The sequence below is a fragment of the Cebus imitator genome, unplaced genomic scaffold (assembly GCF_001604975.1).
Source record: "Cebus imitator isolate Cc_AM_T3 unplaced genomic scaffold, Cebus_imitator-1.0 Scaffold8, whole genome shotgun sequence".
Lineage (NCBI taxonomy): Eukaryota > Metazoa > Chordata > Mammalia > Primates > Cebidae > Cebus > Cebus imitator.
Genome location: NW_016107323.1, coordinates 5,299,770 through 5,326,045, shown reverse-complemented (window position 1 = coordinate 5,326,045; position 26,276 = coordinate 5,299,770). Strand labels below are relative to the sequence as shown.

Here is a 26,276-nt window from a genome sequence, read left to right as displayed (position 1 = left end):
GAATTGATGAATTCCTGAGCGTTAGATGAAGTGAGTTCAGGTAGCAAGTGTGGACGTTTCCTGTTACTGCCTTAACAATAACCATAAACCGAGTGTCTTAAAACAACACAAACTTATTATCTGATAAGTTCTGGAGGCCAGAAGTCCCAAATGGGTTTCACTGGGCTAAAATCAAGGATTGCATCTCTTCTGGAGGCCCTAGAGGACAATCTGTTTCCCCTCGTTTTCCAACTTCTAGAGGCTGCCACATTCCTTGACTCGTGGCCCCCTTCCCCCACCTTCAAAGCCAGCAACTTCAGGTTGAGTTCTTGTCACACCAAATCACTGTGATCCTCCTGCCTCCCGGTCTCATTTTTAAAGACCCTGAACCCACATAGGTAATCCAGCATAATCCCTACATCTCAAGGTTCTTAGTGACATCTGCAAAGTATCTTTTGCCATGTAGGATAATGTATTTACAGGTTCTGGGGATTAGGATGTGGACATCTTTGGGGATCTACTATTCTGTCTACCAGTGACGTTGGTCTGGATCTGATTGTTTCTTGATATTAGGAGTTCAGATGGCCATCTATTGAGAGTTGGTTCAGCAGAGCACTGGACACAAGTGTTAGCAACCAGTGAGGCTTTACCAGGGTGTATTCAGTGATGATCAGGGCTGACCCAGGACCCAGGCTTTGGCATCATTTAGACTGCATGCAAGTCCCTGCACTTATGAACCTGCTGACTCTGAGCGAGCGGGTTCGCCCATCTGTGAAATGGGACAGTGGCATGTAGTTCATAGGGTAGTTGTTAGGATGGAAGGAGATAGCAAGAGTTCAGTGCCTGGCACCTGGTAAGAGGCTCTACATGAACAAATGATCCCCCAGCAGTTTAACTTTCCAGATGGAGTCTCTCCATGCCAGGTACTGGTGATTTCTAGTTATGAGAACCTTTCTATCTCTGTCCTGTGCTAGGGAGACATGTTTGTTTGGCTCATGGGCTGCAAGGAGCAGGAGGGCTCCTTCTCTTTCCCCCTATAAGAAAGGAGGTTCGTTTTTGAGGATGTGCATGCTACCTAGGAGGGCAGGGGGGGCCAGTTGCCCAGCCAGGCTTGTGTTTGACATGGAAGGCTCTCAGGATGTGAGTTGGCTTGAGAGATGGATGATCTCTATCCCTTCAGCTGCAAGAGCTTGCAGCCCCCATTGCTCTGTTCTACTATCAGTGGGGCTCAGTGTCTTCCATTTCTACCTCTTTCTGCTTCCAGCCCTGCTACCAACTGTTCTACTTTCTTTCCAAGTCACTGTTTATATGCCCCAAGAGGGGCTACCTCACTGGTCCATTTAGTCTTTCCAGAGTCCCCACTGGATCCCTGCTGGGGTTCAGGTTTCTCTCTGATGGTGGATGAATTCCCTCTGAATATGGAACTTTCATTTCCAGAAGGCCTCAGAAGAATCATGAATTGACATTGAATTGGCATTGACCTTGACATGATGTAGTCCAGGGATGGAAGAACACACCCCTCACTGCATGCTGTGGCAGACATCACACATCAGTCATGACTTTTCCTCTAGTTGAGCCCAGATGTCTTTGTTGTTTATCTTTGTGGATCAAACCACCCCCAAATTTAGTGGCTTGAACTGACTTATGCATTTATGATTCTGCAGCTGAGCAGAGTTCCGTGGGGACAGTGCATCTCTGCTCCATGTAGTGTTGCTTACATCACTTATGGGCTGCATTCAGCCGGGAGCTTGACTGGGGCTGGGTTATGTAAGATGATCTCACATCCCGGAACTTGTGTGTGCTCTCTTTCTCTCCCTCTCATACACACACACACACACACACACACACACACACACACACACACACCCATCTCTCCAGCAGAACTGCTTGGATCTCTCTCCCAGGAGGCTCAGGGCTCTGCAACACTGATAGCAGAAGCTGCTGGCATCTGGAGATCTAGGCTGGGACTAGCACAGCATCACTGCTGCCACTTTCTGTTGGTCACAGCAACTCGCCATGCCAGTGCAGATGCAAGGGGAGGAGAAATAGAGTCCACTTCTTGATGGGCGGAGTGCCATGTGAGTATTGGGGCAGGGTGGGATATTAAAGTCTATAGACAGTCTGCCATCTTCATCTTAAAACAACGAATGGCAGTGGCCATCTAAGATAACCATTTGTCACCCTAAGTTAGTTTACACTCCCATTTTTCAGATGAGAAAACTGAAACTCAGAAAGGATTTGTCTAAAGGAGCACAGAGAGGTAGTGGAGAGAGGGTATAGAGCCTCCGTTCGCTTCACAAGCACTTACTGAGCACCAGCAGTGTGCTGGGAGCATGAGATACAGGGAGCTCCCCGTTAAGTGGGGAGACAGGTGAGTGAACAGGCAGGAGGGGCCCCATCTAGCCAGAAGCTTGGCTTTCATGTTGGGTGCTCAGGGCAGACTTTACTCACAGGTCAGTCACCCGTGATGATTCCGTTCATCATCCGTTCAGAACAGTAGGTGACTCCTGGGCCATTTTCACTGAGTACTTATTCTTAAATACCCTCCCGTTTATACTTGCTTGATACATTTAGTGTGCAAAGTACTGGGGGAGCGAAGTAGATGTAGCTTTCACTGGGGAAGCCGGGAAATATTGCTTCGAGAAGGAAGCGTGTCTTTGAGCTGGGTGCAGAGGGTGAGTTGGCCTTAAGTTGCCTATAGGAGCAGCTGGCTAGACGTAAGAGAGATTTTTGGCAGGGAGAGCAGCATGGACACAGATCCAGAGGCTTGGTAAGTGCAGGGTGTCTGGCGTGGTGGGCCGGAAGCAGGGATGGCAGGAGGGGTCAGAATGCTTGTCAGGGCCTTGAAGGCCCCGCCCAATTTTCCAGGTGGACCAGTGTGCTTCATTCCCGGGGAAAAGCATCCTGCTGCCCTCAACCCTTGCCCTCTCCAAACTCAGTTGATGAAACTTAAACATTTGGACAATGGAAGATTCCAGACAACCTGAAGCTAATTGAGTTTGAAATTCCAGTGGGCATGCCCATAAACCAGCTTGGAGAAGAGAGTCTTTCTCTCCATTGGTGGCTTTCTTGATTGAATGGTGGGTCCACCTTGCCCCTCCACAACCAGGACTTGCTGATGGATCTCGGCATAGAGGCTGGGAGGAACAAGGTGTCTCCTTAGGTCTAACCCTAAAGGAGAGTTGATTTAAGACGGCACCTTTGTGTTGCCCAAGGCAATTTGGTGATGTCTTTACTGGAGAGAAGCAGCTTTGGTGACCAGCCGCGGCAGCCAGACTCATCCAGGCTGGGCATTAAAGGGTCCCCCGGCCTCCTAGCTACAGGGGAGGTATGGCTGACTGACGTCAAGAACAGGTCTTCAGGGAGTGCAGGGAATTTTCAGTCTCTTTTATGACAGACTCAACTCACAGGGGGCCTCTTCAGCTGTCAGGGATTTAGGTCACGAAGAATAAGCTTCGTCAGCTTCCCTTGAGTCGGAAGGGGTGGCCACGGGGTGGATAGAGGCAGCTGCTCTCTTCCTCACAGACCTCTTTTGAAACACATTTCAGCCGCGTGCTGGCTGGGAGGCCTCAGAAGAGTTGCTTAACTGCTCTGAGCCTCAGTTTCCTCAACTTTCAGAGCAGGACCATCGCAGGGCTCTCCTCACTGGGGTATTGTGGGGTTAAACAAGATCACGTGTGGCCCAGAGCTGGGGCTAAAAAGCAAAACGCGGCCTTGGTGCCAGGGCCTGGCCTGGTGGGGAAGGGGTGTGGGAGACCAGCACTCTTGAACCATGAAAGGCTAAGAAATGCCGGCTGTAGGCAATGCCAAGGTCATAGTTTCATGCCAAGCTTTTCCCTTTCGACTTCCTGCCTTGGCCAAAAGACATGGTAGGGACTGGATGGAGACCTTGACTTGCTGGCCTCACTTCTCCCAGGGGAAGCCGGGCCTGTCTGGCCCACACAGGTCATTCTTTTACTGTTTTTCCCTCTGCTCCCATGAAAAGCCTCAGATGTGAAGGAAATCAGGAAATCAGAAACATGACTCTGAGGAGGGGAGGGAACAGCTATGAGCAGCCTGTGAGGTGGGCTGGTGGGGGACACTCTCCCCTCCCCGTCCCGGGGCTTCTGACAGGTCTCTGGGGAGGAGATTGTCAGGCTGGGACCCTGGACACCCTCCACGTCCTGGCAGGCTGGCCTCTGATCCTCACTTTCTCAGCCCTGCCCACCCCGACGGGTGCTTCACATTTCCCTGGGGCCCAGGAAGCCACCACGCCTCTCGTTCTTCCTTCCAACAGCCTTTTGCATCGGTTCCACTGCAGAAGGGACAGGTAGCCTTCACCTGCAGAGTCCAGGCTGGGCTCCTGCCCATCCCACTTCCTCCCTCCAAGATTGTCCTCTGGGGCCAGTCCTACCTCCTGGCTGATCACAGCAGGCTGTTTATAAACCAAGTACCCACCCGCTGGCTTCACAGACACCCATCAGATGCGTGGGCGGTGGGAAAACACAGTCCTATTTTACAGCCAGGGAAATGAAGGCCCAGAGTGATGATGTGTGTTCACTCACTCCTTCATTCTCTAATTTACAACGTCTCTTTCTTTTAAGAGACAGGGTCTCACTCTGCCCAGGCTGGAGTGCAGTGGTACAATCACAGCTCACTGCAGCCTTGAACCCCCAGGCTCAAGCCATCCTCCTGCTTCAGCCTCCCAAGTTAGCCAGGCATGTGCCACCTGTCTCTATAAAATGCTTTAAAAATTAGCTGGGCATGACAGGCATGTGGCACCATGCCCAGCTATTTTTTAAAACGTTTTATAGAGACAGGGTCTCTCTGTGTTGCCCAGGCTGGTCTCAAACTCCTGGCTTCAAGCGCTCCTCCTGCCTTGGCCTCCAAAAGTGAAGGATTATAGGCATGAGCCACCGTGCCCGGCCTCAGAACATCTTCATTAGCCAGCCTCCCTCTAGCAGCCGTAGCGCTTTGCTCTGTGGTAGGTTCTGCCATGTTACAGTTCCATGTTTGGTTCAACCTGGGTTGAACTCAGGTTTCCATCAAACTGAGTCCCTTGATTACCAGCTGGGTGATCTGGGATCAGTTTCTCCCTCTCTCTCTCTCTCTCAGCATCAGTTTTTTCACTCTCTCTCTCTCTCTCTCTCAGCATCAGTTTTTTCACTTTATATTAGAGTTGATGACAAGATCTGCCGTGAGTTGTGTGGTGAGTATTAAGTTAGCTAATCCATGAGAAAACATAGCAGCGGGCCCAGTGCTTAGTAGACCGCTTGTAAAAGAAGCATACTGAAGACTTCCTTGGACTTAAAATAAGGAGGGTGCATGAGAGGTCCTTGGGAAATACTTTCTGAAATGCTATTGAATTTTGTAGTCACCTCCTCTGTTCCAGCCCCCAGCCCCTTAGCAGCCAGCTTTCCCCTGTCCATGATGAGGCTCAGAGACTGAGGCTCAAAGACATCAGCTGAGTGCCCAAGGCCACATCACCCAGGCTGCCCCTGTTCTCCCAGTCCCCTTCTCCAGAGTCCATGAATCCTCCCCCCGCACCCCCATGATTTCCAGGCCTTTCCCCCTTTCCTCTGCTGCAGAGCCTTTTTGTTGTTGTTGTTGTTGTTTTGAGATGGAATTTCCATCTGTCGCCTAGGATGGAGTACAGTGGCACGATTTTGGCTCACTGCAACCTCCACCTCCTGGGTTCAAGTGATTCACCTGCCTCAGCCTCCCCGAGTAGCTGGGACTCCAGGCATGTACCACGCCCACCCACCTAATTTTTTTGGTTTTTTAGTAAAGACAAAGTTTCACCATGTTGGCCAGCCTGGTCTCGAACTCTTAACCTCAGGGGATCCACCCACCTCGGCCTCCCAAAGTGCTGGGATTACAGGTATGAGCCGCCGTGCCCGGCCTTTGCAGACCCTTTCTGTACTGATTATGGCACCACAGCGTAGTGGGCCTTTCTGATGGGACTGTCTTTTCATCTTCCGTACTTGACTTATCCGTGTCATGGCCCATTGTTCAGAGCCTGTCCTCATCCAGATGGCCAGTCGGAAACCAAAGCAATAAACTCACTCACACTGAGGTGTCTGCAACTGATGATAGCCTGCAGGAGTGGAAGGCTTGCGAGCAGGATGCCTTAAGCCAGCAGAGAGTGCTCAGGATGGGGGACATTCGGGTGCTGTGAACATAAGCACAGGGAAGGCCAAGCTTCTGGCCAGGGATCTTCTCAGAGACAAGCCAGCCACAGCCTCCTCTGCTGTAAGGACCTGAGGACAGAAAACTACTGAGTCGATTTCATAGGAGAAATTTGTAGTTCCAACTTCCTTGCATCTCCACTGGGGCCTCTGTTCTTCCCTTTTCTTGTAGACAGAATGGCCAGAATTGGGTTGCCTTAAAAAAAAAACATGACAAAGCTGCACATTAGCAGATTTCAGAGAAATAGGGCAGGCCTGGGAGGGCACGGAGGCGAGTGTTGCAATCTTGCCGTGACCATGTCTGTGCTGCCTGCCCACCTGCCAGCCTTTCTGACAGAGCCTGGGGGTGGAGTGGTTACCCCAATATGTCCCATGCCCTGGGTGAGGAGCCGGGGATCCTTGCCACTCTCTGCAGAACTGGTAAAACTGTCTTCCAACCCACTTTCCTTCCCTTCTTGTGCAAGCGGTGGAAGTGGGGACTGGGAGAAGATGCGGCCTTGGTGGCTGGATTGGTGTGTGTAGAAATGCATTTTATCCAGGTGTGTTTGGAGAGGCAGGATGGCAAAAATCTCTTTTCTTTACAGAAAACCAAACGCTCACTGAAATTATTTCAAGGTCATGTGCATGGACAGAGCTTCTGGAATTTGGTGACTTGGCTTCAAATTCCTTGACTTCCTTGCTTGGTTGCCTCAGCTTCCTCATCTGTAAAATGGGGGTAAAGATGATGCTGCCTCAGAGGGCTGTCAGGGTGGGGCAGGGGAGATGGATCGTGGGAGTGTACGTTTTATTTCTTTTCTTGTTTTTGGTATTTGCCACAGCCAGCTATTTACATAAAAGAATCCACTGGGGAAGCTGGAATTGGGCTGGTAGCAGAAGGGGTGCCAGTTGCCCTACACCTGCTGGGAGTCTACACAGGGCTGTGCTGAGTGAGTGCGCAGCCTGAGCTAGTTTGTTACCAGCTACCCATATCCCTGGCCACGACGCAGATTTAGTAAGAAGCTCTGTGGCTGTGATGTTCATCCTCTCAGGTGATTGAGAGGGGACGGGAGGGAAATGAAAGAAGCCACAATCCAAGACAGGCCCCCAGGACAGGTTTGCAGAACGACCCATAAGGCTTGTCTGGGTGTCTTCTGGCTCCCTGAGGGGTGGTAGTGCCTGGGAGCCCTCTGGAAAGGCTGGGGCATCTCCAGGCTGCCCCGTCCCCGTCCTCCCAGTGCGCCTCCCACCGCCCCAACTCCGCTGCCCCATCTTCCGCTCCCTCCTCCGTTTCCTCTCGCCTGCTTTCTTCCGCAGCCAGTGCTCTGAACCAGCTGTGGTCTTCCAGAGGCTGAGTGCAGCAACTTCGGGCAAAACCAAGCACTTACCTGTTCCCAGCGGGAGGGCTCTCGAGGCCGGGGTGTCGACAGGGTTCTTGTTGGTTTCTTCTCTCCGGGAGCTGGCTGTGGTCAGACTGGAGGTGTGGGAGGAAGCGTGCTCAGGCCGCCCACCACCCCTACACCCAGCACATTGTGGGTGCTCAGTAAACACTTGCGAGGGAATGAACAAGTGAGCCCCAACAGCAGAAGGGTGCACCCTCAGTCCTCAGAGAATGGAATCTCTTTCCCTTAGGGAAAACAAAACCCTTACTGAAATTATTTCAAGGCCATATGTTTTATTTTTAAACTGCATATAATTATTTTGAGGGTACATGCTTGAAAAAAATAGCTTGGGAACTTTGCATTCAGTGCCGCAATAGGCCCGTGCATTTAAAGATGGAAAGGGAGCCCTCGGAAGTCTTTGGGTTGGCTCCAGGGAGAGGGGCCTTGTCTGTGCACTGGCTTCCTGTCTGGGTGGCTCGTTTGGAGAAACTTGTAGAGAACTCACAGATTGTCAGGTCTGAGGGGAGTGCTCCCACGTGATGGGATCCTCTTCCCCTCACCTCTCCATTGTGTATTGGAGGAAACAGAGAGGTTAAGTGACTTGCTCCAGGTCATACAGCTGGTAAGTGGCAGAACCAGGGCTTGAACCCGGGCGGTCTTCACTACAACACTTGGAAAAAGGCTCTTTGGTGAGCCCTGTTCTCATCTGCCTTCCTACATCTGTGACTGAGCAGCCAGGACATGTTTCCTGGACAGCTGAGATGTACGTCCTTCCACAACAGATGTGATCACATCCAACTCCCAGAAGAAAGAGACCACTGAGAACCCAGTCGGTATTAGGCCCCCCAAGGACCTTTCCACTGGGGACAGGTAAATGCCTGGTTTGCCCAGAGATGTAAACTTTGGGGTCTCCCAGCTGGAGCCCTAGACCTCTGGCCTGGGCTGGGTATCTGACAGGCAGGGGACCTGCCAGGCCTGGACTGTGGCCCCTGGTCTCTCTGGAGCTGGAAGTAGTCCTGTGTGCTTCTCATCAGAGGCCTTGGCTGTGGGGCCAGTGTCTTCCTCCAGGTGGCTTAGCTGTTGCCAGTTCTCTCCCCTTGGCCCCTGTGCCACTGTCTCTGTGGCAGTCTGGAATTGGCAAGGATCAAAGAACTCATATCCAGAAAAGGAAACTGAGGCACTAAATTGGATGTCAGAGAAAGAGGACTGGCATCCAGTGCTGTTTCTCCGGCCAAGCTTGTCTGTGAGCTCAGGCAGGGACTGCACCCCAAGCTCTACACGTTGGACCCGATGGCACCTTCCAGCTCAGTGTCATCGGAAGGATTTGCAGCCTCATGGTTCAGAGAGGGGCGGAAACTTGTGCAGGTTCACAGAGAATTTAGAGCAGAGTCGGGACTGAAACCCAGTCTTCCTGTCTGCCCTGCACCTTGCTCATTCCTCAGTTTCCCTCAGGGAAACATTCAGGGACCAGAGTTTAAATGGGGAAGGCAGAGCTGTCCTTTGGGTCTCAGTTTCCCCCAATGTCAAACAGAAGGGTTGACAACCCCAGCCCACTGGAGCCTAGCTGTGTCCACACATTTACCAGTCTGCAGATAAGCTAAAAAAAAGGGGGTGTGGGGGGAAAATCACAGATAGTAGAGTAAGCTTTTCAAAGTGAAATGTTTTCAGCTGAAAAAGAGGAGTCTATATCTCACCTGTTTTCGTCGGTATTAATGTGTTGTTTCTTTTCTGAAGTGGTGGTGCTGGTAAAGGGCGGTTTTAGTTTTGCAATGTCCTTACTCGGCAAATGTAGAAAGGTGGCAACTCTCTGACAGTCTCAAAACTTTTTGGGAAACGTAACCAGTTCGTGAAATCCCAAGGTGTGAAGTTGGCTAAGCTAAGCTTTTTAGAGCTCAGTGGGGGATTCAGGTGGGCACTGTCTGGCTGAAGGGGGAATCTGACAGAATGAGGTATGGAGGTGAAGGTATCTGCTGCCAGATCCAAGACTGGACTGCAGAGGGGAGAATGCACCTGGCACATAGTAGGTGCCCAGCTGTGGCCATTGGATAAAATGAGTACCATGTGTCTTAGTCCATTTTGCGTTGCTATAAAAGAATACCCAAGGCTGTGTAATTTACAAAGAAAAGAGGTTTATTTTGTTCACTGTTCTGCAGGCTGCACAAACAGCATGGCAGCAGCATCTGCTTCTGGTGACGGCTTCAGGGAGCATCCATTCATGGTGGAAGGGGAAGGGCAGCTGGCATCACATGGGGAGAGAAGGAGGGAGAGGGGGAAAGGGAGGTGCCAGGCTCTTTTAAACGATCAGTTCTTGTGGGAATTAATAGAGCAAGCCCAGGGTGCTAGGGGGACCCACGGGCACGGTATCAACTCCAGCCGCCAAGCCAGGGAAGGCTGCCTGGACGCAATGAAATCTGAAGGACAAACAGGAGTTGGCCAGTGGGCACCCCAGGCTGAAGTAACTTCAGAGGGACGAAAGCATTGCACTTTCACGTGACATAGCTGGAGAAGAAGGTTGTGAACTAAGTTGGGATGTAAAGCTGTGAGGGTGGAAACTCAGGCATGGTGTGGAGCAGAGGTAGAGTTTTAGCCAGAACATTCAGACCTCAATGTCTCCCTAAAATCTCAAAGGGGTGGCCTGACTAGGGGACAAAGCTCTGAGCTTCCCTCCCTCAGCCCTGGGAGGTATGCCCCAGGTAAGGGGTGCTTTCTCTTGAGCTCCAGCAGGAGTTCCAACCCGCTCCAGGGATCTGTGACTCAGAATTAACATCCAGGCCCCAGGCTGTGAACACTTCTACCTCCACATTTAGAAAGAGCCAGAGGTGCCAGCCCACCTCCCAAGCCCCTCATATAACATATTCCTGATTACCCCAAAGTAAAGATTTCTCCTTTTTTCCCTCCCTCCTTCTTCCACCTTCCCCTCAGCCTCTGCCTTTTAAACAATCAGTTCTTGTGGGAACTAATGGAGAACTCACTCCTTACTTTGAGGATAGCACTGAGATAGTCATGCGTGGGATCCACCCCCATGACCCAAACACTGCCCTTAGGCCTTACCTCCAGCACTGGAGATCAGATTTCAACATGAGATTCGGAGGGACAAACATTCAGACTGTATCACCGTGTGTGTGCTCCTTTCTCAGTGGAAGGGGGCTGTGTGGGGAAGAGCTAGGGAAGGGAATCAAAGTCTCTTAGATCTGGGAATACAGGAGAGGAATGAGTCAAAGCACGCTCTAAGAACCCCTGCAGTGGGTTCTGATCCGGATACCTGTCTCAGATCGGGCTTCTCCCAAGCAGAGCCTGAGACAGGGATTTGGGTGCACATGCTATGTTAGGTTGTGCTCTCCAGCGGTCAGGGGTGGAGGGCGGTGAGTGATGCAGGTGCTTGGAAGTGCAGGACGGGAGCCCGTCTTCGTTTTGATGTTTGCTCACCGTGCAATTTTTTCATTAATTTATATATATATATATATATATATATATATATATATATGGAGAGAGAGAGAGAGAGAGAGAGACAGGGTCTCACTCTGTCACCCAGGCTGGAGTAGAGTGGCATGATCCTAGCTCTCTGTAGCCTTGACCTCCTGGGCTCAATTGATCTGCCCGCCTTAGCCTCCTAAATAGCTGTAACTTTGATTTTGAAAAAAAAAGTTGCATTACATTATTATTTATTTGGATGAGTGAGGTTTTTGGCAACCCTCCCCACTGTTTGCACTCAAGGCAACTTGCCTCCTCCAGTCCAAGCTCTGCTCTCAGGAGAAGGGGACTGAGGGAAGGGGGTATTGAGGATGTGGCCCCAGGTGAGACTAGCTTCAGTCTGATCCCACGGGAGCCCTGGAGTGAGCACTGTACCCTGTGGCGGCCAGGGAGACGCAGCTCCTGCTCTGCTGAGGGCAATTCTTAGGAGGAGAGGGCAGCTGTGAGCTGCTAACCTCTAACATTCCCTTCAGCTGGCAGATGGGGGATCCTGCTAGTTAAGACGACCCAGGCACCAAAAACATCCACTATGATACCCTTCTATTGTTCTTCGAGAGGTGGCAGTAAAAATTTCGGAGATTTACAAGCACTTTTGGCTGCTGGACTGTGTTTCTTTGAATATGGCTGTGCTGGAGTTTCTGGGGTTCGTTTCTATTCCTCTTGTGGAATGAATGAATGAGTGGGTGGAGCCAGTGTGACCTGAGGAGCTGGTTTCTCCTAAGCCGCTGGCTCAGGTTCCTGGAGGGTGGGAGCTGGGGAGAGGACGCCCAAATTGGAACAAGTGTCTGTGATTCTTTCTGCCGAAGGAGACATGGAGGAGGAAGAGGCTGAGGGGAAGGAGGTAGAAGGAGAAATTCTTGCCTTTGGGTAATCAAACATGTATTATATGAGGGGCTTGGGAGGTGGGCAGGCACCTCTGGCTCTTTCTAAATGTGGAGGTAGAAGTGTTCACAGTCAGGCCTGGGATATTAATTCTGAGTCACAGATCCCTGGAGCGGGTTGGAACTCCTGCTGGAGCTCAGGAGAAAGCACCCCTTACCTGGGGCATACCTCGCAGGGCTGAGGGAGGGAAGCTCAAGGCTTCGTCCCCTAGTCAGGCCACCCCTTTGGGATTTTTAGGGAGACACTGAGGTCCATATGTTCTGGCTGAAACTCCACCTCTGCTCCACACCATGCCTGAGTTTCCACCCTCACAGCTTTAAATCCCAACTTAGTTCACAACCTTCTTCTCCAGCTGTGTCACGTGAAAGTGCAATGCTTTCGTGCCTCTGAAGTTACTTCAGCCTGGGGTGCCCACTGGCCAACTCCTGCTTGTCCTTCAAATTTCACTGTGTCCAGGCAGCCTTCCCTGGCCTGGCAGCTGGATACTGTGCCCGTGGGTCCCCCTAGCACCCTGGGCTTGCTCTGTCATGATTTACTCATTGTCTGTCACCCTTACTTGGCTTTGGGTTTCTTGGGAGTGGGAACTACATCTTTGTATTCTGTCTCGCAGCCTGACACCTGGCAGATAATAGGTGCTCAGTAAGGTTTGTTGAATGTAAGGAGGAGAAATATGTAATGTGCCATTAGATATTTATACCTCCGTGTGAAAGAAATTCTGAGAGCAGTTTTTTGTTTGGTTTTTAAATTGTACTCCCTTACAATCATACCATGTTTATGTCTGGGGCTATGTCATATAATGGTAAGATTCTTAATTATACTGAACACCAACCACAATAACAATGGATAATGTACTGAGAACTTACCATGGGCCAGGTATCATTGTTCTAGCTGTTTATATTCCTTCTCTTTTTATATCCTAGTATCAACTTTAGGAGGTAGATACTATTTGTGAGTTAGGTACTTTGTGAGGTACGTATTGCTCCATTTTACAGATTGGGAAACTGAGGAAAGAATTTAAGCCACAAAGAGCTCTCACAGGTAATAAATGACAGAACTGGCTTTTGAACTCAGGTGGTCTGGCTTCAGAACCTATATCCTTAACCATCACACGCTGAACATAGCTTTGGGTTCGAGTCCTAGCTCCTCCATTTTCTAGCTGTGTGATCTTCAACAAGTTGCTCGACCTCTCTGAGCTTCAGTTTACTCACCTGTGAGGTAGGGGTGGTCTTCAACATTGTTGGGAGGCTGGGGCAAAGTGAGGGATGGAGAGGACCCTGAGGGTTGACAGTGATGGGTTTCATGGCTCAGCAAGGTGGAAGTTTCAAAGATCTCTGCTCATGGCTACAAACTGTGGAGCATTGGAAACCTGCATCAGCAGAGATGTCATGGCCAGGGTTCTTGGCAAAGGGCACGGGGGCCAGGAAGAGGGAGACAAAGGCTCCTCTGTCAGCACCTCGGGGCCCTTGGGAGGCAAGTTGGGAAGATATGAGATGATGACTCCGCCTGGAAGCGGGGCGGGCACACTGTTGCCCACCAGGATTTGTTCTGCATAAACCATGGGTGGAAAATTCCTCTAGATCCTTTCCTGAGTGGCTGGGAAAGCTGAGACTAATTCATGGAGGGGCGGGGTGTCTCTACACCCTGGGAATGTGATCACTATTTTATTTTAAAACAGAATAAAAGCAGAAAACAGCTTCAACTTGGCAGTCCTCAGGGCTGCTTGGGGCTACCAAAGCCACCTCTGGAACACAGCTTCTTGTGGGCTCAGGCTCTGACTACTATGGGATCAGGGACCACATTGGAAACCCGGCACTGGCGGTGGCTGCTGTGTCTTCTGCAGAGACTCCCTCCTCCAGCCTGACTGGCATCTTCTCTGGGAACCCACAGAGCCCAGATCTGCCCTCTGGGGTGACGAGGAGGCCTCAGGCACAGACCTCCCTCACACGGTGGATACTGTCATATATCCACCGAATTCTCTCCTGATTCCTGATCCCCACAGCGACCCTGCAAACAGCTGTCATCTCCCTTTGATAAATGTGGAGACTGAGGACAGAGAGTTGGAACAGCTGGTACAGCTAGAATCAGAACGGAGGTTCCCTGACTTCTCGTGAGACAGACCTTGTGCTAAAGACATGGCCCAGATTCTATGGGGACTGAAGGTCTAAGCGGCTCTGAAGGATATTCTCAATGGATCAAAACATAGCATAGCCAGTGCAAAGGAGGGCTTAAAGCCCATTTGCTCATTATAAAAAAACAAGCCTTGAGAACTCCAGATTGTATTAAGAATATGTGGGCAATGATATACATATGTAGTTAATTGTAACGTTATAGCATACACAATGATTTATTACAATATTGTAACAGCAAGAAACTGGAAATAACTCAAGTGCCCATCCCTGGGACTAGTTAATTAAATGTTGGCAAATCTACCAAGGGAATACTATGCAGCTATCAAAAAGGATAAGACACTCTGTACATATAAATACAGCTAGTGCTCGACTTACGACCATGATTGGGACCGGCAGACCAGTCGTAACACGATTTGGTCGTAAGTTGAGTAGGCTATATGTACAGTTGAAATGGTGCACGCGGAGATGGTAGTGCTGCCGGAAGGTGGTCTGCACTGTCGTACGCCCAGGTGGGCAACGTTTGCGCTGCCAGACGCGGAGCAGTCGTGGCTAGCGATTGTGGTCGTAAAGTCGAATGGTCGTAAGTTGCATAGGTTGTAAGTCGATCAATACCTGTATACTAATAAGAAATCATCACCAAGATATGTTGTTAAGTAAGAAGGACCAATTGCAAAATAGTGTGTTTAGTATACTACCTTTTATGCAAAATTAGAGAAATGAAATGAAAAGAGAATGTATTTTCCCAAAGAAACTCTGGAAGGAGACATTAGAAGCGAATGTAGGGAGGTGGGTACAGAGGAAACTGGATGGATGGCGGCAGGTTGGAGCAAGATGTTTCATTCTATTTTTTTTATACTTTTAGATGATTTGGACATCACCAGCTAGATGGAGTTGTGATGCCTGGTCAGCAATTTAGATTCAAAAACCCAGTTAGAATTGTGGATGGTTGGCCATTGGGCTAATGATGTTATTATATTAATAGCGTGTGTGTTGTAAACTCGAAGGCCTGTGGTTTTCATTCCTATTTTCTCCTTGTGACATGAGTGCATCTGGGGTTTTCAAACTGGCCGGATTTATTGTCCAGCTGACTACAGCTTTCCTTGATGTCAGAGTGAAGCTAGCTTTGGCCCACTTTAAACCAGCCGAGAGAGTCCCGTGGGGTTTACACAGAGCCCACCCTTTCTGCCAGTGTCCACATCATCCTCGTGGCTGTGATGTGCTCCTGGTGGCCTCCTGAGGCCGTGGGTGGTCAATAGCTATGTCTCACAGTGGACGTGCCATCTCATTCCAAGAGCACCCTTGAGCCCTTGGTGAAATGTCTGTAGGGAAGACAGTGTGTTTTTGTGGGCTCTCCTTGCTACTAATATCCGTGGATAAAGAGAACCTCTAGAGCAGATGATGACTGAAAGCCATGCTCAATGAAGAGAACAGCCTGGGTTGGCTTTTAGCTCATCTTGTCTCTGCCAGGACCTTCCCAAACACTGCCTCTGGCCTACCACACATTTTCCTGTTAAAATCAACCAATGACATTGAGGCTGGATGCAGTGGCTCATGCCTGCAATTCCAGCCCTTTGGGAGGTTGAGGTGGGGGCAATCACTTGAGTCCAGGAGTTTGAGACCAGCCTGGTCAACTTGGCAAAACCCCATCTCTACAAAGTACAAAAAAAAAAAAATTAGTGGGGCTTGGTGGTGCATGCCTGTAGTAGTCTTAGCTACTCAGGAGGCTGAAGTATGAGGATCACTTGAGCCCAGGGAGATTGAGGCTGCAGTGAGCTGTGATTGAGCTCCCACTGGTGATTCCAACTAGTACCTGGTCTGACGCTGTGCCGCCTGGCTCTGACTTTCCATCACAAAGCAAAGGCCCCACCCATTTCTGCTATGGGGTCCACACGACACCTTGCCTGTAGCTCCCTGATCTTTGGGAATTCTGGAAATCCCCAGTGCTGCGTTTCCTGTGCTCTTAAATGTTAAATGCCCCCCACCCCAGGAGGATGGCCGTTCACAGGGCGCCTCCCTGCCCACACCAGCTGGCTCTGTGGGGCCTGGTCGAACCTTCTCAGAGGTTGGCAGAAGACTCTCTTTAGCCTGGTCCCTTTCCTCTTCCCTTGGCGTCTCTCTCCCTGGGGACTTTCTTTGCTCTGCCTTCGTTTTTCTTCCTCCGCTTTGCAGCATTGCCCTGGCCCCTCTGTCTTCCTCTTTCCAGTCCCTCTGCGTTTCTCCTCTTCCTGCTGCATTTCCTCTCCCTGCCCCTCCTCCCCATCTCTTTCTGTCCACATGGAGGAGGTATCATCCTGTGTTCTCTCTGCCCTTTCTTGGCTGTGCTGCTCCCTCCTTCCTCCTAAGATCACCTACCCTGCCAAGCCCCTGCCCTGCTGGGGTCTGAGTGGAGAGGGCTCTTCCCTCAAACTCCCCAGAGCCGAGGGGCAGGGCCGGCATCCTGGCCAGTGACCAGTGCAGCCACACAGGGCTCAGAAGGCCTGCCCTCGGTTTAACACCTGGCAGCTGCCGTCCTGAATTTGCAGTAATTTTTGAATAAGGGGTTGAATTTTCATTTTGCAGTGACTCCATGAAGTATGTACTGGCTTTGCTGAGGATTGTGAACTTCCCGGGGGGAGCACGTCCCCTCCTGGTAGAGCTATATGAGCTGGGCTGAGGCATAGGGTCCAGGTGCCGGTCCTGCTTCTGCTTCTCACTCACCCAATAGTAAGTTGCGAGATTCATCCTCATTTTACAGATGAGATAAATGAAGGCTCAGAGAGGCCATGTCACCTGCACAGGGACCCATAGCTCGGGAGCCCCGACTAAAGGAAGTTGACTCTGAAACTTGGACATTCTGTGGCTCTTTACTGGCTGAAACCATAAGGGCCTTGGTAGGCCACCCTTTTATCAGTGAACTAAGGCTCAATCTTTGCATCTGGAAAATAGAGGTAGTGAAAGTAGCCGTCTCTGTGCAAAACCAACTGGCGTTTAAATCCTGGAAAGTTCCTGGCACGTGGCTACCATCTGAAATAGTAGCCACAGGCTTTCTGAGCCTCGGTTTCCTCATCTGTCAAATGGGGATCATGGTGGTACCTGCCTCAAAGGACCTTGTGGGAATTTAATGACACAGAACATATGCTTAGCTTAGAGCCTGGCACAAGTGGGTAGGCAAGGTCAGTATACAGAAGCTTCTGGGGCAGAGGAGGGAGTGATCTGTGAGTAGGGAAACCATAGGATTTATTGTTGAGACTAGGGCACTTTGAGAATGACGAGAGGCATAAACGGGAATTGTCCTGGGCAAGCCAGGATGGAAGGTCGCTCTACCTATGCATCGAGCGTGTCTGTGTCGGGCTTGTCTGTTTTATAAAACATGTGCACAGATAGGTGAGTGTAAGGATGCCCCAGGCCCACGTTCAGCTGGTGTGGAGAAAGACCGTGTTTGAGCAAGGGCCATAGAGAATGATGACCCCTGGGCTCGGCATGATGGATCACGCCGGTAAGCCCAGCACTTTGGGAGGCAAAGTGGGAGGATCACTTGAGGCCAGGAGTTCAAGACCAGCCTGGGCCATGCAGCAAGACCTCATCTCCAAAAATTAAAATAAAATAAAATTTAAAAAATGGGGGGAATAAAAGGAGGAGCGGTGTCCCGTTTACCACGGCTGCTGCTACCAAGGCTTCAGTTCTGAAAGAACGACACCAGGGAGAATGACTTAAAGGCCACAGGTTAGGCCTCTTCTCAGATATTCTAGAAAATTATTTGGATTATACCAGCAATGCATGTACCCTAGATGTGTAGACTGAAACTCAGAGTCACATCTAGGAAAAGCGGCTTTGCCTGAATTGCAGTCTGGGGCAGTGCTGTCCATCAGAGAGTGTTCGATGCCTCCCTTAAAACATTCAGGAACTGGAGGTCCCGTCCCATGGTCAGGTCCTCCATGTCTTCTCTCCACGGGCCTCTGGAGACAGTCCTTCTGCGCCTAGCATCAGGAGGCCTTGCCATTCCCCTGAGTGGGTTCGGTTTTTAGCAAGCAGCATGGAACTCATGTAACTCGGTCCCCCTTTCAGGAAGCTGGGGGTCCGGTGTATGGCCCAGCCACTGTCAGTGTTTAGGACGTTTCTTATATCCCCGCATTTCACCCTTAGCCCTGGCTCCATTTTCTGCCTCTGCACATGTTTCCCTTCCTTCTTTTACTTTAATTTATGTTCCCTGTACAAGTGAGCCTCTTTTGAACCTCCCCCATCCACAGCTGCATCAAGCCAATATATAAGTGAACATAAGTAAAAAACGGACAGACCTATAAGCAAAAGCATACTGTAGCACCCCTCCCCAACCCGGGAGAGCAGGAACAGGGTGGGATCTCACACTGTGGTTGGTCTGCTGGGGGTCAGCTGGGAAGGGGTTAAGCATGGTGCAGAGGAAGAGCTGGCTGAGGTTAAAAGGAGGAAGTGGCTGCTGTCTGGGGAGGGAGGCGGCTGGCTCATCCTGTGTGACTCGAGGACCTAAACCAACATATGAATGTGGCAGGCTGCTCAAGGTCAGTTTAGTAAAAAAGGGGAAGAGCTTTCTAATGACTTGACAAGTCTTTCTAGATGTCCTACTGGTGGGGGTTTCAAACTCACTCATAGCTGACTCCAGACAAAGCTCTCTTGAAACAAAACAGAGGAAGGGCCAGGCTCTCATGTTCACAGAGTGGGCCCTGATTTGCTGGACATTCTGGTTTGAACATTTTACATTCTGCATCCCAGGACACCCCTTGGTTTCTGGCACACCAGGACAACTGGTCACCCTATGCACCCTACATATATGATCCCATGAAATCTTCACATTGACTCCCTTTATAGACGAGGAGCCTGTGATTTAGTGACCCAAGATTACATAGCACGTGAAGAGCCAAGCTGGGATTCACATGCGGATTTGCTGCAACTGAGCAGGACTTAAGCTCTCAGCTGCACTCAACCACTTCCCTTTTCCTGGAAGATGAGGGTGCAAAACCCCTCCCAAAGCCTGAAGCCTATCCAGCAATATCACTTTTAGGATTCTAGAATTTTCTCTGGTCTTCAAGCAGCTTTTTGTTTTCCATAGAAGGTGGGGTGGGGTAGGGTGGGGGGGGTATTTTTCCAGCAAGACCCCACCTAGGTCAAGGCTTGGGCTTTGCTTTGGGAGAGGTGACAGCCTGGTGACAGAGTCAAAAGGAAGGGCAGCCTGCCCCTCCTTCCCAGTGCCTGGGAACATGGTGGGATCTCACACTCCACCATCCTGATTGCTGGCAGTGGTGCCGGTCCATTTGTCAGCTGCCTGGGCTGGAGCCAGGGAATTCCAAGGGGCTAGAACCTCCTGAGCTCTCCAAGGCCTCTGTGCTCCGGGCTGGCAGCCTAGGCAGGAGGCCTCTGGGGCAGCTCAGGGCTCTGGGATTTTTCAAAGCTCCATGTGGCTGGACAGGCCTCTGCAGGCCCCGGGCCTTGGGAGTCTGGCTGGTGTGTGGAGACTGTGCAGAGGGGGTGAGTTGGAGTCTCTGAGTACCCCAAGTCTATGAGGTAGGGGCATGAGTGTGCAAGGTGGGGACAGGTGCATGAGTGGGGACAACTGGTCAAAGATCACAGGACCCTGCGTTAAGGGACAGTCACCGTCACTGAGACGTGGACTCCGGAGTCAGGACAGCCCAGATTCAAATCTCACCTCTGCCCCCTTCTGCCGTGGGATCGTGGGTCAGTGCCCTTGCCTCTCTATGCCTTAATTTCCGCCTTTGAAAAATGAGAATGAAAATATCTACCTTGAAGGTTTGTTGTGAGTGGAAGCACTGAGTTTGCCATCAGTGCCTAATAAGCAGGCGGCGGACACCATCAGCCCCGGACTCTCACCCCAGGGCTGCACCCCAGGACCTCGTGGCAGGCAGTGGGTGAGGGCTCTTCCCTGTGGAGAAGCTGTGCCGGTAGGATGTATGGTAATTTCAGTCCTGGGGAGAGGAAGGAACACTGCCTGCACACTTTTCACAGTCTATAGTAAAAGGGACCCGTTAGCCCGTCCACTATGCTTGGAAGTACTGTGATAAGGGCATAGATGCTTTGGGCTCCTACAGATCTGAGTTCAAGTCCTAGCTCCACCAGGCACTGGCTGGTGATCCTGATCTGGTTCCTTTCAGAGCCTCAGTTTCAACATCTGTGAAATAGGGGTAATGTTCCTCCACTCCTCAGGCCAGGGGGAAGGTGGGTTGTCAGGACGTGAAGAGATGAGGGAGTGTCAAGCTCCCAGCTAGGTGCCTGGCACGTGGCAGGAGGCTCTCTCTCCTCTTGTCAACTTGCTGCCTGCTCTGCTTGGATTTGTGCATGTGAGGCTGTGGGGGAGTGAGGGGCTGCTGTGGAAAGCACACCCCAGGCAGAGGGACCTGCAAGCGCAGATGCCCACGTGCTTTGGACCATGCTCAGGAGCAGTGGACTCCGGGAGCACAGGGAGCAGCTTGGTTTGGAAGGACTTGGCCTCTGAGGTCCCCCAGCAGTCCCTCCCTGCCTCCAGCCTGTGCTTCACATGAGTCCTGCAGCCCTGTCCTGGGTCAGTGACCCTGGGCTGCTGACCTCACTGGGCTGTCCAAGAGGAAAGGAGCCTAGTGCCTCTGCTCAGTGGCCTGCCTTCCTCCTGCGGCCCCTCATTTCCACCAGCCCTCCCTCTCTGTGCTGCCCTTTCCCCTCAGCATATTTTCCCTGGCACCTTTTTATCTTTTTAGGAGGCAAGGTCTTGCTCTGTCACCCAGGCTGGAGTGCAGTGGTGTGATCATAGCTCACTGCAGCCTCGACTTCCTGGGCTCAAGCGATCCTCCCCCCTTAGCCTCCTGAGTAACTGGGACAACAAGGTGTGTGTCACCACACCTGGCTAATTTTTTTAATTAATTTTTTTTCCCCTAGAGACAGGGTCTCTCTATGATGCCCAAGCTGGTTTTGAGCTGGCTATAAGCGACTCTCTCACCTCAGCCTCCCAAAGTGCTGAGATTACAGATGTAAGCCACCGTGCCTGGTCTCCCTAGCACTTGGAAGTGTGAATATCTCACACGCGCACATACACACATTCATGTCAGCCACTAACTGAATCTGACATAGTAGGGATGGTTTTGGCATCTGGGCCACAGTCCTGCTACCATTTTGCCATATAACTGTGGCCAAAAAGCTCTTTCCTCTTTGTGTGTGGGCCTCTGCTTCTCCATCGTCGTCATCATGACATCGACTTCAGTTCATTGGAGAAAATTTGAAAGCAGAACCTTCATTCCTGATGGTGGCATTGAAGGCATAGCAGCAGCGTGTATCCAGCATCAATTTGCGGTGAGCGATGCCTTTCCAGAACCCCAAACCAGATCCCAGAGACGACTCCTTCGTTTGCACCTTAGTCATCTGACAGTGTGTGTGTGGGGAGGTCTTCGAACTTACCTGCCTCACACACATGTCCTGGGATGTACCTGCCTGGTGAACTGCAGGTTCTGGCTTCCCCCAGCACTGCCTCCTTCCTATCTCTGCCCACCCCCCTGCCGAAAAGCCCTGGGTCCATGAGGCCCAGGGATGGGGACTTGGTGTTGCCATGGCAACCATAGCTTATTTGTGGCATCACGACTCCAGGGGAAGATGGGTCCCAGCCCCCAGGACTGGCCAGTGTGGGCCCCCCTCTGTGACCTAGCTTCTTCCATGAAGACCCATCTGAGTCTCTCTGGCCCTCACTCCTCTGCTCACTCAAGGCCTTTCTTGGGACATTGGTGGTTGCCATGGAAATGGCTCTTGAAGCAAACCAGTCCCTGTGGGCTGAGGAAAAATCCTCAAGAAAAATAAAGAGATTGCCGGGCTTCCTGGCTCTCTGATGGGACATCCTGATGCCTGGAGCCCCCAAAGACTGCACCTTCTGGGTCAGCCTGGGGCTGGTAGACATGCCCTCAGTTCATCAGGCCTCTTGCTGTTCTCCTCCCTCCAGTCTCTCCTCTTCCAACACAGTCCCCACATCAGACACCCAGCTTAGAGGCTGGAATCTTTAGAAAGATGATACCCTCTGCTTAAAACCATCCATGGCTCCCTAGTGCCCACAGGATAAAGTTGATGGCTTGCAGGGATCTCACAATCTGAAACCCTCTTCTTTCCTTAGCTGCATCTGCCTTCTCCCTCCCCAACACAAACACACACAATACATAGCCCCTATCCACACTTTATCAAGCCTCTGTGCCTCTGCAGATATGTCGTCTCCCTCGACTGCTCCATCTGGCAAAGGCTTCACACCCTACAAGGCTCAGCTCAAATGCCACCTCCTCTAGGAAGCGTGCCCTGATTTCCCCAGCCCTTTCCCTTTGCTTTGTGTGGAGCCAGGGCCACACACTCAGTGACCAACAGGGCTGGGCAGGAGACCCAAAATGACTCATTTATGAAAATGTTTTGTGTCCACAGAGAAATACATGCTCTCCTATGAAAGCTGAAAGTAAGAATGACTTGGTTCCTCTTTCTCTCATGGGATTGCACTTATTTCTTCCACAATAGAGACCCCCGGCAAACTTGATGGCAAATTCTAGCTGGCTTATTACCCCAGGGAACAATAGGGAGGGGTGGAGACTTTGGATAACGCTGTTCGGTAATGCAAGCCCAGCATGGCCAGTTTGCCGGAAGCCTAGCATTTAGGTGACATCTCAGAATACTGACCATGCCACGATCTGTTCCTGCACGCTCTTTCTCTACATGCAGGCAGTGACTGGGCCATCTTACTCCCACAGCATCTGGCAAGGAGTATGACCCTTAGAAGTTGCCCACCACCAGCTTTTTTTCTTTTTTTATGGAGATGGAGGTCTCACCCTGTCACCCAGGTTGGAGTGTACTGATGCACTCAGCTCACTGAAGCCCTGAGCTGCTGGACTCAAGCGATCCTCCTGCCTTTGCATCTGCTGTTCCCATTGCCTGTGATGCTTTCTGTGTATTCAGGTCTCCATTCAAAGGTGGAACAGGGCATACATGCTGGGGCAGGGGGATTCTATTTTAAAGATTTCACTCCAAGAAGCTTCTCTGAGAAGATGACCCTCTTTATGTTTTATTCACAGAACAAATCACCACCCGCTATTAAATTCATTTTATTTTTTTTGGCATTTATATAGAGCTTTCCATGAACCCGGCATGCTTCTGAAACACTGCCAACATAAACCCATTACCAACATTTAATCCTTGTAACAACTCCGTGAGGGAGGAGCAATGATCACTCCCATTTTCCAGATGAGGAAGCTGAGGCACAGAGAAGTGTGGTGACTTGCCCACAGTCACACAGCAGAGCTGGGATTCAAACCCAGGCAGCCTGGTTCCAGATGTGTTTGCCTTCCTTATTATGTGTTTGTTTACTTCACTTTTCAGCATCTGTCACCTCTACTACCCCCCACTCCAAGGGCAGGGATGTGTCTGGTTTGTTCCCTGCTGTAACCCTAGTACTCAGATCCAGGCCTGGCTTACATTAGGTATTTAATGACTATTTCTTGGAAGGATGGAAGAAGGGAAACAGGAGGATTAGAGGATTGGAAGGAAGAATCTTTGGCCTTCAGAGCTGAGCCCAAGATTGTCTTGTCGGAAGCTTCTCAGCCTCCTGGGGGATTTGAGTCAGCCTGTCTGGAGAGGCCCCTGTTCTGCACATCCTCATCCTCCAGTAGAACCTCTGTTTTCTGACCTCTCCCAAGAAGAGGTGCCAAACCTCACTCCCGGCTCCCTGGGTCCATGCTGAGCACACTTCCTCCAGTGACGGGAGCCCTGGAGGGGAACAGTTAAGGCGGGGACATGAAGTCTCCGGAACTAGGTGGCCTGCATGGGAACAGGCTGTTGAGTGGCCACCAAGGGGTCTGGGCTACCCTGGACCAGATGTGCTCAGGGAATGAGCAGAGGAGAGAGCTGGGAAGGGGCTTGTGCCCTGCCAAATTCTCCTGGGACTCGAAACAGTGGACTTCACTCAGGGGAGCAGTAGAAACACGTTTCAGTCTCACCTTGTGAAAGAAATGCCCTTTCTCTATAATATCAACGTAGCGGCTGTGATGGTGGCAAGCACTTCACCAGCTTTGTTTCACTGAATCCTCACAACTCCTTGAGACAGATGCTACAGATGAGGCTCCTGAGGCTCAGAGAGGTGAAGTAACCAATATGAGGTCACACAGCCACGAAGTGCTGCAGCTAGAACTGAAACGTAGTTCCAAGTGACATGTAACATGATTCCATGGAAAACCAACAGCGGAGAAGCTGGAAGCCCAGTCTGGAGTTCCTGATTCCACCCACATGCTCACTTGCTCACTTCACTGAATCTGAATCTCAGTTTTCTCATCTGTGAAATGAGAATAAAGGGAAATTGGTGTTGTCTGTGACCTGACGAAGGGCTGGCTGTTTTTCTAGGTGTGCCACGGAGGTTCTTTTCCTTCACCATCACAGTATGTTGGGTGGCTCACATGCCCCCGAAGTAGAAATGGAGTCTTGGAGGTGTGGAGAGCAGGTCCAGGTCACCCAGCCAGGGCCACCTCCTTGCTAGGTGTTCATGCCCTCTGCTGAGGCTGGACAATAGCCTGGTTTCAATTCAGGGCCTGGAATAAAGTGAAACATGCTTTGCAGGGCCTCTTGCAGAGGATGTGGGGATGCTGATGGGAGGCTGAGCTGAGGCTGGGAATGGCAGGAGCCATGGTTTCCTCATCCAGCCTGGGGCGGTGCAGGCCTGTGGGGGTGCTGAGAGGCATCTCTGTCCTGCGGCTTGGCCCTCCTCCCGCCTCTGCTTCTAGACACTATGCAGGCTCTGTTCATTTCTGGAAGGAAAGCCCTCTGCTTTGGGCAGGATCAGCCCACTGGACTCAGCCTTACCCGCTCTCCGTTGTGGGACAGGGGCTCACGGAACACTACAGGCTGCTGCTTCTGTACACATTTGCTGAGCTCCTGCTGTAAACCAGGTGCCCTGCCCACATCACTGTGTCATGACACGCTCATGCTAACCCCAGGAAGGAGGTACTAATAGCCCATCCTACAGATGGGGCTCACAGAGGAAAAGCCATTTGCCCACCGTCACTGAGCTAGGAAGGGCTTTTGAACCTAGTCTGGCTGATTCCCAAGAGTGGGCTCTTAGCTGCTGTGCAGCTTGGAATGGGGGATGCATCAGATAACCTTGTAGCCAGCCAGGACCCCGGTCTTGTTCTTGGAGTGGTGACTCAGGTGGAGTGTAAATCAACCTTGAACCTCTGGCCCAGAGATCTTAGAGCTGTCAGGGGTCCCAAAAGCTTCCTTTATCCAGACCCTCCCGCTGACCTGATTTCCTGAAAGGAAGGTTTTATTATTGCCATTTTGTAGGTGACTCTAGTCCAGCTCAGAGTGGCAAAGCAACTTGCCCACGATCACACAGCATGGAACAGTCATGCTGTTTTTATATTGGTCCCATGGCTGGAAATAGACACTTGGCTCATTCAGTTATGGTGTCTTTTGAAAGCTGAAAGGAAGCTTTGAGATCATCAACTCTGAACCCCTCATTCCATAGATGGGGAAATTGAGGCCCTAAAGAGTCAGGGACATATTTAAGGACATTTGCTAAGTAGAGCCTGTTCATTATAAAAGAAAGAACACAAGATTGATTCTTCATCTGGGTTCAAATCCCACCTCTGCCCTTCACCAGCCGCATAACCTTGGTAAGACTCTTAATCTCCTTGGGGCTCAGTTTCTCAGCTCTAAAACGGACGTAATAAGGACCACTGTCTCATGGGGTTTGGGTGAGATTATGCTCAAAAAGGGCTTCTCCATGTCCTGAAACACATAGTAGGTGTTCAATAAAATGTAGTTACTATGGTGGTTATTACTGATAATATTTAACACTGACACTCTAGGGTCTAATGCTCCTTCACAGGACGGCCCTCTGCCTCTAGCATACCTGCCCGGGGCTCTGGTATGAGTCTGGGGGGCCTGGTGTGATGTTCTCCTCATCCATCTGCCAGAGCAACAGAGAAGGAAGGAGTGAGGCATGGGGCTTAAACACAAGGGCTCCAGAGATGAGTCTGGGTTCTCCACCTCTTTGCCCTTCTTCCCTCCAGGCAGATTGTGACCCTGTGGCTGGGGAAGTTCCTTGAGCTGCCACTTTTCAGGTATCTCAAGGTTCCAGTGAAGAGAAGCAAGGGCAGAGGGTGAGCTGTGGTGATCTGGTTGTAAGAGAACAGTGACTTTCAGGGGGCGCCTCTGGGGGCAGGCAGGGCCTCTGCCACCTCTCAGAGTCAAGGCTTCAAGCTCACACTCAGAGCAGCACACCCAGTGCATGCCATGGGCTGGTTCCCAGCATGGACAGAAGTCACTCAGCCCAGCTGCCTTCT

General features: G+C 51.0%; 1 protein-coding gene across 4 annotated transcripts in view; it reads left to right on the top strand.

Annotated features, from left to right (window-relative positions):
- CMKLR1 (chemerin chemokine-like receptor 1) overlaps positions 1 to 26,276 on the top strand; it is a 52,630-nt gene that overhangs the window by 6,937 nt on the left and 19,417 nt on the right. Inside the window, exon 1 of one of the 4 annotated variants that reach the window (XM_037743074.1) lies at positions 6,405 to 6,566. The exons of the other annotated variants lie outside the window; for them this stretch is intronic. The gene's annotated coding sequence lies outside the window, so the exon portion shown is untranslated. Of the gene's footprint in view, positions 1 to 6,404; positions 6,567 to 26,276 lie in introns of those variants that run through there. 4 annotated transcript variants of the gene reach the window in all.